The sequence below is a fragment of the Sorex fumeus genome, unplaced genomic scaffold (assembly GCF_029834395.1).
Source record: "Sorex fumeus unplaced genomic scaffold, SorFum_2.1 ptg000128l, whole genome shotgun sequence".
NCBI classification, from domain to species: domain Eukaryota; kingdom Metazoa; phylum Chordata; class Mammalia; order Eulipotyphla; family Soricidae; genus Sorex; species Sorex fumeus.
This window is the reverse complement of record NW_026606185.1, coordinates 13,584,805-13,605,285: the sequence shown is the minus strand read 5'-3', so window position 1 is coordinate 13,605,285 and position 20,481 is coordinate 13,584,805.

Here is a 20,481-nt window from a genome sequence, read left to right as displayed (position 1 = left end):
AGGGAGAAAAGCAATATAGTATTATTAGCGCTTGTTGGAATTGGGTGTGCCTCAGGGGTACTGGTGGGGGAGTAACTCAGTAAACCTAAGCTCCCTGTGGAAGGAGCAAAAACAACCCAATGTTATCCAATATTTTTAAGTTTATATATAAGTAAAAATATATGTACTATTTTTTAATCGGGGGTGGGAGGTTTGGTCCACACCCAGCAGTGCTCAGGGCTATCTCTGCTCATGGATTACTCCTGTTGGGCGTGGAGAACCAATGGGGTACCAAGAAATGAACCCAGGTGGGCCATGTTCAAGATAAGTGTCCTGCCAACAATGCTATTACTCCATACCTTGAAAAAACGTTTGTCAACTTATTTTAACTTAAAATTCTGTGGACTTGGATTGTTCTTAATGCCTGTGTTCTTTCTTGAACATGTGTCATGCTTGCTTGTTTCCACATCTACATTCACATTTGCTTGCTTGCTTGCTCCTTCAAACTCATATTCTCTTTTGAACATGTATTTCTTTCCTTTTCCTGCCTCACGTCTCTCTAAGTAAGTTGTGTTCAATAAAACTCTCTGCTTCATACAGTTTGTGGACTTTCAGGAATTTATCTTTATTCCTCTGTATATGTGTAGTTGTCATCACTTCCACAATCACAAAAATCTCTCTCATATATGGGATATAAAAAAAACTTAGGAAAGGAACAACAGATGGCCAAATACATCAGAACTGAAAAGCTTATCTATAGAATTAAGCTGACCTGGGATGGGGCTGAGGATGAGAGGCGTCCTAGGGATGGAGGGATGGAAGAGAGGGATGGAGGGATGGAAGAGAGCACTTTGGTAGTCGATGTAGTGTTGGAACAACATATTCCTAAAGAAACTACAATTAGCAGTTTTTTAAATCGCGGTACCTCAATAAAGATAGGATGATGGAGTTATCCCACGTCTATTTACCTGAAGAATATAAAATCACCAATTTAGGAAAAAATGTGCATACCATTATACACCGTAGCCAAGAGTTAGAAACAACCTAAGTGTTCAAGAGGATATGATTGGATAAAAATGTTGTGGCATATATACACAACCGAGTACTTCTCAGCTATTAAAAAAAATGATGTGGGTTGGAAAGATAGCACAAAGGGTAGGGCTCTTGCTTTGCACATGGCCCACCCAGGTTCAGTATCCAGCATCCCAAATGGTTCCCTGGTCCCTGCCAGGAGTGATCCCTGAACATAGAGAAAAGAGTTAGCTCTGAGCACTGCCAGGTTTGACCCAAAACCCAAACAAACAAACGAAAATATATCAGCTCCTGACATCTGCAGAAACATGGACAGACCTAGCAGGTATTGTGTTTTATGAAATAAATTAAATGGAGAGAGATGATCACCAAATTATTTTATTCATAAGAAATAAGAAATAAAATGAATGAACAAACAAAATAGATCATAATTAAACTAAAACTCTGAGAACAAAACAGTGGTTACCTGAAGGAAAGAGGAAAGGGTGTGTTTCAAACAGGTAAAAGGGGTCAATTATACAGTGATGTATGTAAATTAGAGAACAGAACATAGTACACATAGATGTGGATTTGTACACCTGAAAACTATGAAACCAATATTGTCTCAATTTAAAAAATTTAATGGTAGGGCTGAAATACTATAGGCTAAGTACTGAAATCCTATTCTAGTTCTTTGATTTCACTCACACTTTTGAGGGGATTTTGATGTTTAACATTTCAATTGGTTCAACATAAATTTAGATGGGCATGGCTTTTGCTCTGTGATTATGATGCTCCTCTTGCACACCTGTTAATGCTTCACCTCCAGGTACACATTCATGTTCTGGTCATGGGAGCAGGTGTGTGTAGCATCGTGAGTGTGTTTTTACAGTCTTTTTTGAGTCCAAGGTCCATTACTGATCAGATGTTTTCTTATATGTAAATCATCAATAGAGAGACATTATTATAACATAAAAACAAAGTGGTTAGCACAGTAAAATATGCATATATATTGAACATTGTGTTGTGTTAGTATTCTATTACATCATGCAAAGGCATGCCATTTTAAATCCTTAGACTTATTTTATCCACAAAATAAATTTAGATAATCATTAAGCTATATTCTCTAATTTATAAGTGAACATAATAGTGGATTTTTTAGTATAAGATGCAATAATTTCCATTATTTTTTCAAATGCCCAGCTGAAAAGATCATGCAGAAGCAACTAATGAATAGCCAAAAGCCATGAGCCAAAAATACTATTAAAATGAATACCTTCTAGTTGAACACTGAAATTGTAACAATTCCACTTAAACACTGCCAAGTTGCCAAAATAAGTTTTTCACACGTGAATCGATAGTCCTACATGGAAATGTATCTGCTTACCAGTAAGGAAATCTTCAATAGGCAGTAGTAAGGAGGGGAAATAATGACTATAACTACGATTGCAGGACCAGCTGCAACAGCAAAGAATATAGCTTGGCTTACACAGCCCCTTGTAATCTTGAGAAAGACTGTAACTGACCATCTCCACTTTCTGGGAAAAAGTGAAGTCATCTCGTTCCCCAGCTATTTTGTTTGTAAAGAATAGAGATGTGCCAGAATTGTTTAAATCAATTCTTCAAATGTGGTATACAAATGGCAGCACATTTTCTCATTGGACCATTTTCTGGATAATAGTCTTTCCATATTAAAATCAAACAGTACACATTAGAATATGAAAATCAGGTATGTTGAAACAACAAGGAAAATGAAGGACACTCTCCTTGACTTCCTGTAGCTCTCCATGAGGTCTCCGGACTGGCTTCCAAGGACCTCCATTGTTGCTCTTCAGTCTAAACCTAGGGGGACCCTTTGAAAATTTCAGAAGCACTGTTGTAGGTGTTAGAAGTTTACAATAATAAATGAACAAAAGTCAGCAAAATATCTCAAACCAGACCTCATAAGGAATGGGTTGTGCTTCTTCTAAATGTCTGAATGTTAACACAATAAACACCTTTCAGAAGTAGACCCCATGGCTTTCTCTCAACAAACTCTATCATTCTTGCACCTCAGCTTCTTTGCTAAAATCCATGTCTTTCAACTCTGTCTCTTATTCTGTCAATCCTTTGCTTAACTTATCACCATCCTGTCTCTGTTTCACATTGAAAATTCTGAGAGAGTGTGACTGGTGAGCACATAGTAGGGAGTGTTACATCTGTATGCTGGAACCCTCCAACACACAGGAGCTTATGCATGATGCTGTTGGTTAATGCACAGTAGCCTGCATGAGGCAGTACAACCAGCCATAGTGCCATTGTCTTCAGAGAAGATCTCCAGCTTTTGTTAGGTTCTAAGTGACCCAGGACATGGAGGCAAGTAGTGTCACTCTAATTACATTTTCCCTCTACAGATATAGGTATATTTTCCTGTGGCTCAATTTTAACAGATCCTTTAGTATCTTAAGATTTCAATATAATTTAGAAGAAAATTCTCCATTCAAGTAAATATCCTTAAACACCCCCAATCAAACTAAATGGAATACTTCTTCCCTCATACCCACAGTTGCCTTTGGTCATCATATTTATAACTTTTTCCTATAGCACTACAAAGCACAAGTTGACTAAAGATAACTTACAAATTATTTCTCCTAATGAGACATAAATTTTAAAGTGCTTATTCTTTTGTAATTCAGTGAGTTTTCACTTCTCAGTATCATTTGCTCCTTCGATAGAAAGTTAGCTTGCTTTAATACTTGCTTGTATATTGAGTCCAAAATACAATGTAAGGCTAAGTGGTCTTGATAGACTCACCAAAAATCAGAAACAAACATTTAATGACTTTCTATTGAATACAGTTCCATCAATGCTTTGTTCCAAACATCTTTAAAATATCCATTGATCCCTCCAGAAGAATATGAGACATAAAAACTACTAGTACAGAGATAATTGAATTTTATTTCTATCAATGAACATTACCTAATGTTCCTTAGAGGTTTTATGAAGCCAAGGAATCATCCATTCCCAAGTATGTTTATTCCTGAAAATTTGGGCCTTGGTGTATTAAAGAGAGAGGTCACAATTACACAGAGAAGGCCTCAAGAGAGTAAATATGATCTCACCCACTAGGTAGGGTTAGTAAGAGCTTTCTTACACACACAGAGACAGTTAAAAGGCAAATGGGGAGACAAAATATTATTACAATTTTTAGAAAAATGTACTATGTAATTACAAAATAATAAGCAATGGTAGTGTGGGCTCTCTCTCTCCTGCCACGTGTGTTCCATCGCCATGAGCCATTTCCCCACCCTGGCCTACCGCCAGCGGCAACAGACAAATGAAGAAGTAAACTTGGCCACCAGGCTGGTTGGTGATCAATTGCCATTTATTCCATTCTCCCCATGCACCTGTTCCAGTCACACTATGCTCCTCATTCCACTCTTACCTGCTCCTTATTCCCATCTCCTCCTGTCAGCCATGGTAGTCTCTCCTTGCTCCATCTTGAAGCTTTGGTCTACCTTCAAGCATTGGTGGTATGAACTACACAGTGTGGTCACACAACAGGTATAATGTCCTTCCCCCAAGGAAAGCTTCTTCTAGAACAAATAGTCATCCAGCAAGATGATCAGCCTAAGGGTGAAATATCATCTATGGGTGTGTTTCTCCTTTCCTTAGTCCAAAAATCCATTTAAACAGTCATCTTAATTCTACTGTAGCACTGTAGTACTGTCCTCCCATTGTTCATTGGGACCAGTAATGTCTCCATTGTGAGACTTTTTGCTACTGTTTTTGGCATATCAAATATACCACAGGGAGCTTGCCAGGTTCTGCTGTGCAAGAGGGATCTCAGTAGCTTGCCGGGCTTCCGAGGGGGATGGAGGAATCAAACCCAGGTCTGCTGTGTGCAGGGCAAGTGCCTTACCCACTGTGCTATCACTCCAGCCCCTTAATTCTACTACTTAATAATGTAAGTCATTTTATGAGGTATGGTGCCTCCAGCAGGTCAATCTGTACCTGTGATGTGAGTGCATCAGCAGCCTGATGGCTCCTTCAGACTTCCAGATACACCAAAATTGCTGCTATTCCTTTGGAAAGATCCCAAAAACTTGGGGCAAAGTTTACCAAGAAAGTAAACTTCCAAAAGTTAAGTATGTGGGAAACACACCCACAAACCACCTCGGCTCAGCTATATAATTGGAGGCAAGGCCTCTTTGGTTCATGATTGAACTGCTTAATGGCCATGATCCCAGAGACTCAGAAACAAATCTCGAAACCCAACAGATTTTGGCAGAAATGCCTCCGGTCCCTGCAGTAGGCTACCGGCACTGGGCCACCCTAGGTGGGAATAGGTTTTGTGCCTTTGCCTGTTCCTCCTGACAGCCCAGTGGCCGTCATCCTCCAGAGGCCAGTGGACAGTCAGGTTTGGGTCCATAGTGATGAGACACGCGGGGCCTCAAAGGATGGGGTGGAGCTGGCCCTTTCCTCCCCATCCTAACAAGACCCCGAGTCACTGCCCACAAATGGCCTCTCTGGCTCCTCATCAAGCTGCTTAACAGCCATGATCCCAGAGACTCAGAAACAAATCTCGAAACCCAATGGATTTTGGCAGAAATGCCTCCTGTCCCTGCAGTAGGCTACCGGCACTGGGCCACCCTAGGTGGGAATAGGTTTTGTGCCTTGGCCTGTTCCTCCTGACAGCCCAGAGGCCGTCATCCTCCAGAGGCCACTGGACAGTCTGGTTTGGGTCCATAGTGATGAGACACGCGGCACCTCACAGGATGGGGGTGGAGCTGGCCCTTTCCTCCCCATCCCAACAAGACCCTGAGTCACTGCCCACAAATGGCCTCTCTGGCTCCTCATCAAGCTGCTTAACAGCCATGATTCCAGCGACTCAGAAACAAATCTCGAAACCCAGCAGCTTTTGGCAGAAATGCGTCTGGACTGCGCAGTAGGTTACTGTAGTCGGGCCACCATAGGGGGGAAAGGGTGCTGACCCTCCGCCTGCTCCTACTAGGTGGCTTGGTGGTCGCCATCTTTCAGAGGCCATTGGACAGTCAGGTTCGAGCCGGCATTGACGAGACAACACAGGACCTCACAGGATTGGGGTAGAGCCGGCCCTTTTATCCCCACCCCAACAAGACCCCGAGTTGCCACCAATGAACGGCCTCTCTGGCTCCTTATCAAGCTGCTTACTGGCCATGATCCCAGAAACTCAGAAACAAATCTCGAAACACCACGGCTTTTGGCAAAAAGGCATCCAGTCCCTGCAGTAGATTACCAGTGCTGGGCCACCCCAGGTGGGAATAGATTTCCTGGCTTGCCCTGTTCCCCCTGGAGGCCTGGTGGCCGCCATCCTCCAGAGGCCACTGAACAGTCAGGTTTGGGCCCTCAGTGATGAGACACACTGGACCTCACGGGATGAGGGTGGAGCTGGCCCTTTCTTCCCCATCCCAATGAGACTCCGAGTCGCTGCCAACTAATGTCCTCTCTGGCTCCTCATCAAGCTGCTTTACGGCCATAATCCCAGAGACTCAGAAATAAATCTTGAAACCCAACGGCTTTTGGCAGAAATGTGTCCAGACCCCGCAGTAGGTTACTGTCATTGGCCCACCCCAGGGGGGAAAGGGTGCTGTCCCTCCGCCTGCTCACGCCTTGGCGGCTTGGTGGCCACCATCTTCCAGAGGCCACTGGACAGTCAGGTTTGTGCTACAGTGACGAGATACGGCCCTCACGGGATGGGGGTGGAGCCGGCCCTTTCCTCCACACCCCAATGAGACCGTGAGTCGCCGCCCACAAATGGCCTCTCTGGCTTCTGATCAGCTGCTTAATAGCCATGATCCCAGAGACTCAGGAATAAAATCTTGGAACCCAGCAGGTTTTGGCAAGAAATCCCTCCAGATTTAAGTGTTAAAATTTTAGAATTTCAAAATCATGCAGCCACTACTGCAGCCATGTGACATCATACATTATTCATAACCAGCAATAGAAAACAAATTGTCCACTGTTGCCTTTTTGGCAAATCTGAGTGTTGGGGTAAAATCCCAAATAATAATGGTGGGTGTGGCATCAAAATGTTGAATGTGATCAAAGTAGAGAGAGAGTAAAGTGGAAATCATCTGCCCCACAGGTAAGGGGAGGGTGTGTGATGGGGATATACTGGAAATTTTGGTGGTGGATAATGGGCACTGGTGAAGGTATGGGTGTTTCATTGTATGACAGAGATTTAAACCTAAAAGCTTTGTAATTGCTCTCACAATGATTCAATGAATAAAATTATAAAAAATGCAAAAAAAGGTAAAATTGAGTTCATGTACAATTCAATCAGCCTAATCAGTGGCTGAATAAATAGCAGTACTTCTACATAAAAAAGTAATAATAATATAAGTCATTTTGTATGGACACAGTAAGTGATACATTAAACTTGTAGGGTTGCTCTCCTGAGAACATCTCACTATAGACCCTAGACTACAGTGCTCGCCCAGATTAGTCTTTTCTAATCCTAGCAGGGTCCTAATTCAGTTGTTACTCTTTGTATCAGGACAGAATTTGTCCATGACCATGCTCTTAAATTATAGTTAATCATTATGGCATTTGGCCTAGCCCATTTTGATACCAGGGTGTTGGAGTACAAGGAGCTTAGGTTTATCTGGTTACACCCATCACAGTGCTCCTGAGGCACTTCCATCCCATTGTGTTTATCTGTAAACAGTCTTCCCTATGCTCTCCTCCCCACCCAGTTAATCAGCTTTCCCCCTAATCAGACTCTGTTAATTTGTCAGGTCAGTTTCCCAGAAATCTATGATTTTATATGTATGAGTGAAATATTGCCTTTCTCCTCTCCTTATGCCTTATGAACAGTTTATTTTAAAGCAATGCCCTTTTTGTATAGATACAGGAAGACCGTTAACATTATGCTTTGTAACTTAGGATTTGATTGGCTTTGAATATTATTCACTCCCAGGCATCTGATTTCTCGACTTAAGCCTCAGTTGCCCTTAGTTCCTAACACCCCAAAAGCACGGTCCCAACGAGGGACTGAATGGACCTTTGGCAAGTGGTGAGCTACCCTGGCATCGAAATGGGCCAGGCCAAGGTGCCATGATTCTTAACTATAAGTTAAGAGTTTGATCATAGACAAATGCTGTCATGGTCCAAAGGTAACGACGAGACTACGATCCTGCTAGGGGTGGGAAAGACTATCTGGCCTGAGCACTTTAGTCTGAGATCGAGATGGCCCTAGGAGAGCAATTCTATAAGTTTAAGATATTTCTTACTGTATCCATACAAAATGATTTATATTATATATGCTTGTATGTTTGCTAGACAAGGAGAGGAGAAACACACCCAGGAGAATCCATTCTAGGGTGGATTGATCTGATAATGAGGATCTGTCCTAGGAGCGGCTTTCCCTGAGGCTGAGATTTCTACCCCTATTGATTGTGACCGCACCTATGTGTAATTGTTCCCCCAATTCCTCATGGAGAGGGATATAATGAGACTGTAGAATGGGCAAAAGAGGGAGCAGAGGCAGAGAAGAGAGACTGGTGTAGATGGAGAGAGGATCAGAATAAACTGCGACTAATACCAACCAGCCTAGCCCTCGTTTCCTTCCTCCGCCTGACCATCACCATCGACCTCCCCAGGGTGGAAGAAGGGTGAGACTACCGAATGCAGGCGGCAAGAGAGATAGAGCTACCGCCGCTGTGTGCTGTGCCCCCTTTTTTGTGAGTTTACACACCAGGGTAGCTCACAGCTTGCCCTGGGTCCATCCAGTCTCTCATTAGGACCCTGCTTTGGGGGTGCTAGGAACTAAGGGTAACTGACACTTACGTCAAGTATACATATGTCCAGGAGTAAATATTATTTGGAGTCAGTTAACTCCCAAGTTACAAAAGCATAGCATTAACTGTCTTCCTGTGTCTATACAAAAAGGCATTGCTCTAAAGTATCTATACAAAGAACATAAGGAGAAGAGAAAAGCAATATTTCACTTACAAATACAAATCCAGAGTCCTTAGAAAGATCTGACCTTACAAGTCAACAGAGTCTGGTTTGGGGATAAAGGTGATAGACCTGTTGGGGAAGCATAGACAAAAGGTTAAAGAGAATGGGAGTGCCTCGGGAGCACTGTGAAGGGTGTAACCTAATAAACCTAAGCTCCCTGTGGCCAGGGAGAAAGGACAAGCCAATCTTTTCCTACAATGTACAAAGAATTTTATAATCTAGTGACAAAGTTATTATAGTAAATGCCTAAGTCACTTAGTTGAGCAAGTAAAATGAGACATTTACCCATTATTGTGATTTCAAAACTTTATTTGGCCCTGTTTGAGGGAAAAATATTGAGAGGTCTAATTTTCAAGTGAGAAAAAACTGAAATCTAGAGAAATATTTTGTATTAAATATTTCAGTAGGGGCTGGAGTGATAGCACAGTGGGTAGGGTGTTTGCCTTGCATGCAGTCGACCTGGTTCAATTCCCAGTATCCCATAAGGTCCCCCTTGCATCGCCAGGAGTAATTCCTGAGTGCAGAACCAGGAATAACCCCTGTGCAACACTGGGTGTGACCCAAAAAGAAAAAAAAAACCAAAAATATGGAATATTGTGGAATAAAACAGAGTTTCTACTTATGCACTACTGATCCAATGGAACAGGATCATTAGCACTGGCACGTAAAGGATTCTAAGATTTATTTTATATCCTACAAAAGCTGAAACTCTGATAGGTAAGTGGGACTGCTAAAGGTTTATTAGTTATAGTTAGTTAAATGATAACCAGTGACTTCTGTACAGGTTTCAGATATTTTTTCTCCATTCATTGTTCATATCTTCACTATCATTTTTATATCATATTTCTTTATAAAATGATTCAGACCAGAGGTAATAATTTATTTGTGACTTAAAGTTATAGTTAGTGGTCTAAAGATATTGTTTTATTTTGTATTGGTAAAACATTTCTCTGTACTTGAATTTCACTTTAATTTCTGAAGTCAATCTTCGTGAGGTTAGTAAGAATCTCCATGTTGCTAAATCCAGTGAAATCTGATCAGACCTCATGTTTTTTTGACCATCTGTAGCATTTGGCACCATTGAGTATTATTCTCTCCTACTTGACACACCTCTTTCTTTTGGTTTCTAGGAAAACTATATTCTCTTGTTTTTTCTCCTACATTTCCCTCCTAGTTTTCTTTATTGGCTCATCCCCTTCCACCTGGTAACTAAATACTACAGTTTTTCAAAGTTCATTTATAGTTCATTTATTTAACAAATCTTCAGTATCCATAATGACACAATGACTCTCAAATTCCTAAGTCCCATCTTCGTTTTGCTTCTGAGATCCATATCTATCAGGTTGATTGACTTCAGATGTTCCATTAGGATACCAGAAACTTATACTTCAATATCAACATTACATGCACCTAAATTCACAGTAAATCCCACCCCAGTCCAAGAGAAAAAAATCTCATCCTCTTTTAGTGATTCAAAATGAGTGAACAAAACCACCACCTAATCGTTTGGAGAAGCCCAAGTCCTAGCTATAGTTTTCTTCTCTCACACCACATCTCCAAGTCAAGAAGAATTTTCCTTTATGGATGTCTCTCAATCTGCATTCTAATGTGGACCTGAATCTTAGAAACCATGTCACTGCCTCCCTGTGTCACCACCTCCCAACTTGTCCCCACATCTCTATTTACCCTCCTCATTGTTCTCCATGTCATGTATGGAAAGTGACTTACTTAATGCAAGACTGACATCAACCCCATCTACCTAAAACCTTTCTGTATCTCATCTTAGTCCTCAGAGGTCTCATGGTCAATCTTTCCTGAAGCTATTCATTTCATCTGCATGTGACCCCACCCCTTCCACAGTGTCCAAGTAACAATCACATCCTCCATGCATCCTAGTACCAGCTACCCACTGTGTACTTTCAGTTCTTCAAACACTACACTCTTTCCCCACCCACCTCAGTTTCACTTGAATACAGTTCCCTCTCCTAGAGGAAATTCCGCTTCTTTTGTTTATTTTTATTTTGAGTCATACTCAGCTGTTTTCAAGGCTTAATCTTGGCTCTGAAGTCAGGGATCACTCCTTCCAAGGCTTGAAGGAACCTATGGAGTGCCAAGGAACAAAGCCGGGTCAGCCAGCAAGCACCCAACCCACTGTACTATTACTTCAACCCTAGAAAACATTATAATTCTTAACCTGTTAAATCCCATTTAACCTTGAGATTTCAGCTAAAATGTGATGCCCTAAAGTACTTTCAGAATTTCTCCTTAGGCCAAGTCTATTTTGTGCTTTCTCAGTTCCATTTGCTTGTCCTTTGTAGCACTTCCCATACCTGTCCTTTTATATCCATTACTGTGATATGTTTGTTTTTCCCTAGACTCATATTTTACCATATATTCTTAGGCTTTAAGTTTCAAAGGAGTAAGAATCATGCCCACTTTTGTTTTCTGTACAATCCATATGTAGTGACTAGCTCATGGCCCAGGTCAGTCAATGGTTTTAGTCTTATCTTGTATGTTTCATGTTAATTGAATAATTCAAGAGAGAGTAGTTTGATATTGTACTATCAAGCCAGTAGCCCTATCCCTTCTTCATCCAACCTTATTTTATCAACTCATGTTGCCGTATTTTCTAGCATTGACACTTATCTTTACAGTAAAGATACAGTAAGGTTTACCTATTCTGCCTATCTACTTGTAAGGGCAGATATTAAGATGCTAACAAAAAATTTAAGTTTATAACTTTAGTGAAATAACATCACATAAAGTCACATGAGAACAGATTAGCGAAATAATTTGCAATACAACTAACCTGAAATATAGGTCACATCTGTGCCCCAGGCAGTCATACCCATAGCTATCCACACTCAACCCCATATGAGTCACCCACAATGATGGAAAGGGTTGCCTGGACAAGGACTTAAATTATTTGGCCAAATAACTAATAAAAGGATAAAAGTTCACATTGTCATACTAAACCTAAGCAACAGGCAATAAATTTGGAAGTGTATTTTGATTTAAGTTTCTGCTCCTAAATTTTAAAGGATAGCTTAGTCACCTTCAGGGGGGGGAAAAAGATTTTGTTTTTAAAAACAAATAATTCTCTTTATCCTCTGGAATAGGAAAAGTCAGTAAACCAGACTCTTGGCAAGCTCTCTTTGCCAGGACAAGAAGAGGCCCATAAGCAACATGTATTTTCCAAAGGGGAGTAGATCACTAGTCTAAGTTCCTCCAAGCAGACAAAGGGATGATTCATTTGTTGCTGGCTATACAGATGCTTATGCTGAAACTGAAGGACCTTTAAAACCTTGTGCTCAGGAAAAAAAATTTTATCTTTATCAGGCTAAAAATTGATTGTTAAAAGAGAAAAAACTTTAAAGGAAAAGAAATTAGAACTTTTCGGATTCGAAGTGATTCAGAATTTTATTTTCTATGAAAGGATGGTGGGTTATTGGGGGGGCACAACCCATGATCCTCAGGGATTACGGTTGCTCTGTGTTCAGGGGAAATATATATATCACCAGGGATGGAATAAGGGTCAGATCTTTAACGTCAGTGCCAAAATCCAGAATTTTAGCCACAATGAAATCACATCATACAGGAACAGAAGCCATGTTATCTAGTATTTGTCTTAATTTGTCTGACTTATTTAATTTAGCATAATATCCTCAGAATTAACCTATATTGTTGCATGTAAAAGGTTTTCTTTTTATACCTGAATACAACTGCTCTTTGTATCACATTTTTCTTTATCTATTCATGATGGGTCAAAGGATACTTAGATTGTTTCTATGTCTTGGTTATATGAAGTAAACAGGAAATCCTGCCATTTCCCTCAGAGTATATGATCCCTGAGGATATGATGCTAAGTGAAGTTGTCAGACAAAGAAAAACAAACACCATATGACCTCATTTAGATGTGGAATCTAAAAAGTCAAATTCATAGAGTTGGAGAACAGATTGGTGTTTGTCAAATGGGGAAACGTTTGTCAAAGTATACAAATTTCCAATTATAAGTTGCAGTTATAAGTTCTGAAATTCTAGAATACAGCATGGTGACTACAATTAACAATACATTATTGTACACAAGACAATTGCCAAAAAAATTATATTTTAAATGTTCTCAACAACAAAAAGATAATTATATAAGGTGATAGTAATATTAGTTATAATTAAAGATCATTCATTATATATAATGTGTTAGCTATCACTATTGATGTTAGTCATCATAACATATCACTAATTTTTAGATATTAGCCCCAAGTGTTTTAGGCTTCATCAGTGAATTGCCCCTTTTCCTCCCCCCAAAGAAGCTTACAGTGCTTTTACAAGCATTCCTGATCCCATGAGTTTATTTTTAACCTTTCCTTTGTGCTTTAGCTCTCATTCTGTTAATTACTAAATTCCCCAAGTCAAGTTTGGTTACCTATAACATCAAACCTCTGCACTTTGTATCTGTAGTGAATTGCTTGCTTTTCTTTTTCCCCTATAACCTTTTTGTATTATACTATAGAGCGATGTTCTTTGCTTAGCAAAGAAAGACCATTAATGCTATGCTACTAATATTTGGGAGTTGATTGACTCTAAAATATATATCTATTTCTAGGATCCATCATAATTACTTGACTCAGGCTTCAGTTGCAGAAGTTCCTAACACCCCATAAATCTGGGTCCCACCAAGGAATGAACATGCCTTCCATATGGGACAGTCTAGAAATCATAAAGCACCGTCTTGATACAAGCCGTAATGACCTAAAAGATAGGACCCCATGGGTTAAGAAAAGATAAATTAGCCTGAGAACTTAGTCTGGGATTTATGGTAAAAGCCCAGCTGGTTTTTAACTTTAACTTCTGGAGCCCAGAGAACTAAGTTTTGGAATCCATATTTCTTACTGTGTTTATCCAAATAACTGCAAATAACAATAAGAAGTAAACTTTATTGTGTACTATATACTGGCATCAAAGGAAAGAGAAAAGCAATATAGATATATGCTTGTTGCCCCTTAGAGAATTTCTTAGTAGTCTCAGACAGAGAGTCTCCTTGAGCTAATCCCCCCAAAGGAAATGCCTCCATTGAAACGCTTTTCCGCTGTAAATGATCAATTACACCTACATGCAGCCCCTCAAACTCCCTCCACTGTTCTATAAGTATGCTATTTAGTTCTGAATTAAACACCCACTATCCATTGACCAGCTGTCCCCACTAAACACCCACTATCCCCATCTCCTCATCCCTCCACCAGGGAGGTGGCTCTCAGTCACCAAATGCATCATATGAAGGGACTCCCCAACACTTACTTTCCTTAAAACTACTGATCATGTTAATAATATTAGTTATCACTAATGATAATTAGCTATTACTAAATTCTACAATATATATTTGATATCACTTGACATCTCAAATGCATGTGCTTTTATTTATCAATTGAACCTCAGTAAAGCTAGAAAGAGAAAGCTATGCAAAAATACAAATAATACTATTATTCTCATTCTCATATTTGAACTTTGTCTACAAATCAAAAAATTAGAGGACAGAGCAATAGGAAAGAGCAGGGAACTTGCCTTGAATATGGCCTACCCTAGTTCAATCCCTGGCATCCCTTATGGTCCCACAAGTACCACTAGTGATCCCAGAGCATAGAACCAAGCCAAAACCAAAACAAATAAAAATTTAGAAAAACTGTGTTAACTTAGATGACCTTCATAGAACAGGAAAGTAAGATTGCGGGGATGCTCATGATTTAATATTTCAGATATCACATTTTAGATTTGTTTAGACATATCTTACAGCAGAGGAAATTCAATCTTTGAGTCCATTTTATTTAATAATTCTCAAAAAGACTATCTAAACCCCAATGGTGCTTACTAACCTATATTTGAAAGTCAGATTGCATGCATCTCATCCCTTCTCCACCATTCTCCATGTGTGACTAGGGGCATGTTCAATGACAATCTCAGCTTCCATGGCCATAAAATGGCTATTAATATATTGCACATTGAGTTGTGTTATATTATAAATGACACAATTCACGTATCAACACTTAAAACAGTATCTGACATGAAGTGGATTTTCAAAAGATTTAATTACTTTTTAATATCACCTGGACAGCTGGTTAAAAGTTAAGTTATCCAGGACCCTCTTCCAGAGATCCTGATTCACAAGGTCTGGCACAGAACCTAGGAATTTGTATTGTAACAAACACTTTGGATTAGATAATCAGTCAATTATTGATCATTCCAAGTCTTTCTGGCCTCGCTAGAAAATAAATTCTTCAGTGATTTCTCATTTTTATGGATAATACTTTGATTTTCCAATAGTACCAAATTTTAGTATAACCTAGCAACTTCCCAATTATTATATCTCACCTACATCAGCCTCAAAAAATTTCACCTTTACTCTTGTTGGGCTGGAGCGATAGCACAGCAGTAGGGCGTTTGCATTGCATGCAGCCAGCCTGGCAGAGCCGGGTTCGATTCCTCCGCCCCTCTCGGAGAGCCCGGCAAGCTACCGAGAGTATCTCGCCCGCACGGCAGAGCCTGGCAAGCTACACGTGACATATTCGATATGCCAAACACAGTAACAACAAGTCTCATGATGGAGACATTACTGGGCCCACTCGAGCAAATCGATGAACAACGGGAGGACCGGGACCGGGACTCTTGTTGATTAGAAAGTAAATGGGTGTAGCTACTAAAGAAAACTGTAAGAAAATACTTTTTAAAATTGAAATTCCATATGATCTAGCAATATCATTCTGAAGAATATAAAAATACTAATTAGAAAGGATAGTCTCAATGTTACTAGGTCCACTCAAGCAAATCGATAAACAATAGGAGGACAGTGACAATGACAAGTGCATAGCAACATTAATGTGTGCATAGCAACATTATTCACAATAGCCAAGACATAACATCACCTTAAACTCCCAAATATTGCATATATCATTGGAATATAACTGTGTCATGAAAAATCAGTGAAATCCTAACTTTGGGGACAAAATGGATGAATCTTGAGATAATGTGGTAAGTAAATTTTAAAATTCGTCGATTGCCTCAAGCAGGCCCCAGTAACATCTCTTTCATCCTAGCCCTGAGATTATATTCAAGGCTCTTTAGGAGAATGAGACCCATCATTGTTACTGGTATTTGGCATATTGGGTACACCACGGGGAGTTCTGGGAGCTGGTTTTTATAGTCTCTGAGTCTTGGCCGTTGATGGGATTACTCGGCGCCAGGGGGCCAGTTGGTGGGTGTGACCCCCGCCCACTGGAATTCGGAGGATCTGGGTGGAGGATGCTCAGCTCCGATCCGAGTAGGCTTGGAGATCTCTGCCCCGAAACCCGCGTGGCTTTGTCCCTCGGCCAGTACCTTCATGTGTGCGGAGAGTGGTCTCAGCATGGTGGTGACTGGTCCTGGAGGTCTTCGGCTGCCGGAGCCCTGGTCGGGGCGGGAAGGAAATCTCGACCCGCTCCCCTCCAAGGGGCCCCAGTGAGGACAGCCAGGCGCGGGGGCAGGAGACTGCACTGTTCTCTCCGGGAGCTGGTTTTTATAGTCTCTGAGTCTTGGCCTTGGGTCTTGGGTCTCTAAATTTTTAAAAAAAGAAATGAAAGACACTGGGTGGTTTTACTCAGGTCTGAAATGTTAAAAAACAAAAAAAGCAAATGAACTGGCAAGAAACAATAAAACTAATTTCTAGACTCAGTAAAAGGTATGGTAGTTTCTAAAATGAAAGGAGAAGAAGAGGAATGGGATGAATGGACAGAAAAGTCTCAATTGGTGATAGGATGACTCTGAAATTTTAGTGGCAGGAGTGATGACAATTTCACAGATACAGAAGTACAAAGGTAAACCCCTGCAGTTCCATAACATTACAAAGCAGTGAGACAATTAACAAATTAAAACGTTTTTCACATATCTGTCTCTTAGATTCTCTCCCAAGTCACTGTCATTTCCATGAGGTTGATCTTAACTTTTAGCGTACCCTGGCCCCAGCATTACAGGGCTTTACGACCCTGGTCATGTACAGCAAGACCTTGATCTTTGTCCTCTCTAGTTTGAAAGTCTCCCAAGTAACCTGGGACAGGCCAGAGCCCTGCAGGAAAAGTATGAGGACAACTTCAATCTGGTTTTCTTCTTCTCAACTCCACCTGAAAGTCCTGTAAGTCCCACATACCCGTCTCAGATTTGTGAGATGAAGGTAATTATAAGGAGAAAACCAAGACACCTCTTGAAACAAAAGGATCTTGAACCATGGAATCCATTTTATAAGATGTACAAACAGTGCTTTCTGTAAAAATTAAAATTGTGCAACTCTATTTTCACCATATTGTTTTTGGAAGGTGGACCTCAGAAACCAAAGGCAAAGACTCAACATTCCAATCCAACATCGTCTTTCACCATCTGGGCAATGAGATCACATTTGGTTGGGTTTTAGTTGCCATTCAGGAATGATAAACTCAATATAACACAGACATACTAAGAAGCAAACAGAAAAAAAAAGCAAGCAAACAAATGGTTGTTACCTAGTATTTGCACATGCAGCTTCTTAAAACAACTAAGTGATCTCACAACAGAAAAACACAATAATTATTCCATAATCCCAGCAGCAGCTCTTCACTTTCAAGGAGCCACTTTAAAGCCCTCAGAGGCTCAATTTGTAAACAAAGAAACGCCACTGAAGATGTTAGCCCAGGAAATAGCTCTCCATATGCAGCAGATACAGTGACTGGAAAAATCAAGATCCATTAATCCTTTCTTTAATTTGTGGTAAGTGTTATTGCTTACCAATTGGAAAACCAATACTATTTTATGTAATAAAATATACCCTAGAGTGTCCATAGCATCCTGCTGAAAAAAGACAAAACAAGGACTATTATCAAAATAGCTCTGTAGGGCACTTTTCTTCTCATACTTAAGTAAATCTAGACATCTCATATATAGAAGGACATTAAAAAAATACAACTAATGAGTGTTCTTCACAGTGTTCTTGTCTCCTTACTGGTTACAGCTAATAGTTCACGACTCAACAACCTTTATCAAACTATTGCAGAAAATAAAGAATATGAAGTAATTAAAAGTCACAGATAAAATTTTTAGGATGATATATTTTAAAATGGTGCACAAAGTAAAGTGAATTTTTTTTAAAAAATCTACCATTAGGAAAACGTGTGGAATTAAACTTTTTTTTAAATTAGAACCAGTGTAGCTAACAAAATTGCTTTTACATATGTACTCATAAAATCTTAGTTGATTAAATAATGATCATTCCTTTCTCAACAATCTGTGCCTCTGAAGCAAAAGCACTCAGAACATATAATTAAATATGTCTGTGTACTTATAAAAAATACACAGAAATGAGGTCTGGGAGATAGTTCAAGTAGTAGAATACATCCAGAGCACGACCAAGGCCCTAAATTTTATCCCCAGTATTGCGTGGTCCCAGGAATATTGTTCTATATAGCCCTGGTAGCCCCCAAGCACTGGTGATTGTGATTCCGGTAACTGCTACACACCACTGGCTCAAGCTCTGCTGACTTCCACCAGGTTAGCTCTTCCAGATGTTCCCTACAACAAAAAGAGGAAGAAAGCAATTAGAAATGATCTGTGTGGCATGAGGAAAGTGCCAGAGAACAAATACAAGACATTGACTTGGGTGGGGAAATTTAGAAAGGAGACAGTATCTAGGTTTTATGAACTGTTCTTATTCTTTGAGGCATCCTCTAAATGTGCTCTTTTCTCATTTTTAAAGGGAATTTAATTATAAAATTGAATAAGGAAAAGATGTGAATAAATACATATTTAATATACCATTTCTATATTAACATACCATCCCTATATTAAGATAAAAAGGGTTTGGGGGGCTTCTTTTAGTTTGGGGAGGCTTTCTTTAAATATTTGAGTTTTTTTTTAAAAAAACTACTCAATTTTACCCACTTATTATATATAGAATATAGGGGGTTGTGGTTAGAGACCAAACCCACTGGTGTTCAGGGTTTACTCCTGGCTCTGTGCTCAGAGATCACTCCTGGAGCTGCTCAAGGGACCATGTTTAGTGGCAGGGCATTAGAATTGGACCAGTCTCAAAGCAAGCACCTCAGTCCCTACAATACCTCTCCAGCCCCATATCAATCATATTTTCACATCAAAAATATACATTTGAAGTAGGTGGGGAGACTGCTGGCCCCACCCCAAGAAGAACCCAGGCTTCTCGGCCTGCACTGGATGCCTGAAGTTTCTGGCAGTTTAATGTGACTACAAAGAACATCAGTGAAGCAGTGGAGTTGGTCCTTGGTGTGACCTCAGCAGTGGGGTGGGGGTGTTGCTGTTGGGGCTTCAGCAGAGCAAGGACCCTTGGCCCACCAACTTCCTCTCAAGGGTGCTCTAGAGTTTTTAGCCAAGGGGACCAGAATGTCCATGAATTTTAGCTGCTTGGCTGCATCTCCTCAGAGATTTCGTGAATCGGTAGAGCAGGGCTGGTGGATGAGTCAGCATAGCAGCTCTGGGAGGTAGAGCTTATTTTTAGTTTCTATTAAAAACATGGTATACACCATGATTTACAGTACTATTGACAACATGAAATTCAACTATTAATAACTATTTTTAGCTCCACAGGTCAAGTTAACACTTGGAAAAGTGTCTGTTACAGATAATTTGGCGGAAAGAAAGACTTGCCTGAATATTATAGAGAAGTCATATCTTTCAATAATGCTCAATAAGTGAAAATATATGTTCTCCGAATGTGACTTTCGTAGATTTTTAATAAGATGTTTAATTTCTCACATTTGTAGGTCTTCAATAATATTGAACACCTGCTATTTCCAGCTCCATAAATGGTCCCCCAAGCCCTGCCAGTTCAGTGATGCCTGAGCACAGAGCTAGGAGTCAGCCTTGAGCATCACCGGATGTGCCCCCAAAACAAGTGAACTAGAATTACAGATGGGTAGGACCTGCTTGCCTTCTCAGCCATTGCTCTACCAAATAGCTAGGGAAGCTAAGAATAGTCTCTCAGGCACCACGAGCTCCCATGTTGGAGCTACTACTTGAATCAACTCGATTTCCCAGTTTCTGCCCTGCTCTCAGCTCCCACATCATCCCGGCCCCACAAACACACCTTCAATATGGTCCAGTATCCTGTGGGGTTGGGATTCAGGTGAGGAGTGTTTTTTAAGGATTCAGATGGGACTACCAATGACAAAGATTTTTATGACCTCCTCTTCCAAATAGCACAGCGGTAGGGTATTTGCCTTGCACCCGGCTGACCCGGGTTCGATTCCTCCACCCCTCTCAGAGAGCTTGGCAAGCTACTGAGAGTATCTCACCCACACAGCAAAGCCTGGAAAGCTACCCGTAACGTATTCCATATGCCAAACACAGTAACAACAAGTCTCACAATGGAGACGTGAGTGGGCCCGCTCGAGCAAATCAATGAACAACAGGAGGACAGTGCTACAGTGCTATTTCTTCATGCTCTCACTTGAAAAATTCTACTGCAGGTGCAAAGGGCTGTGTTTC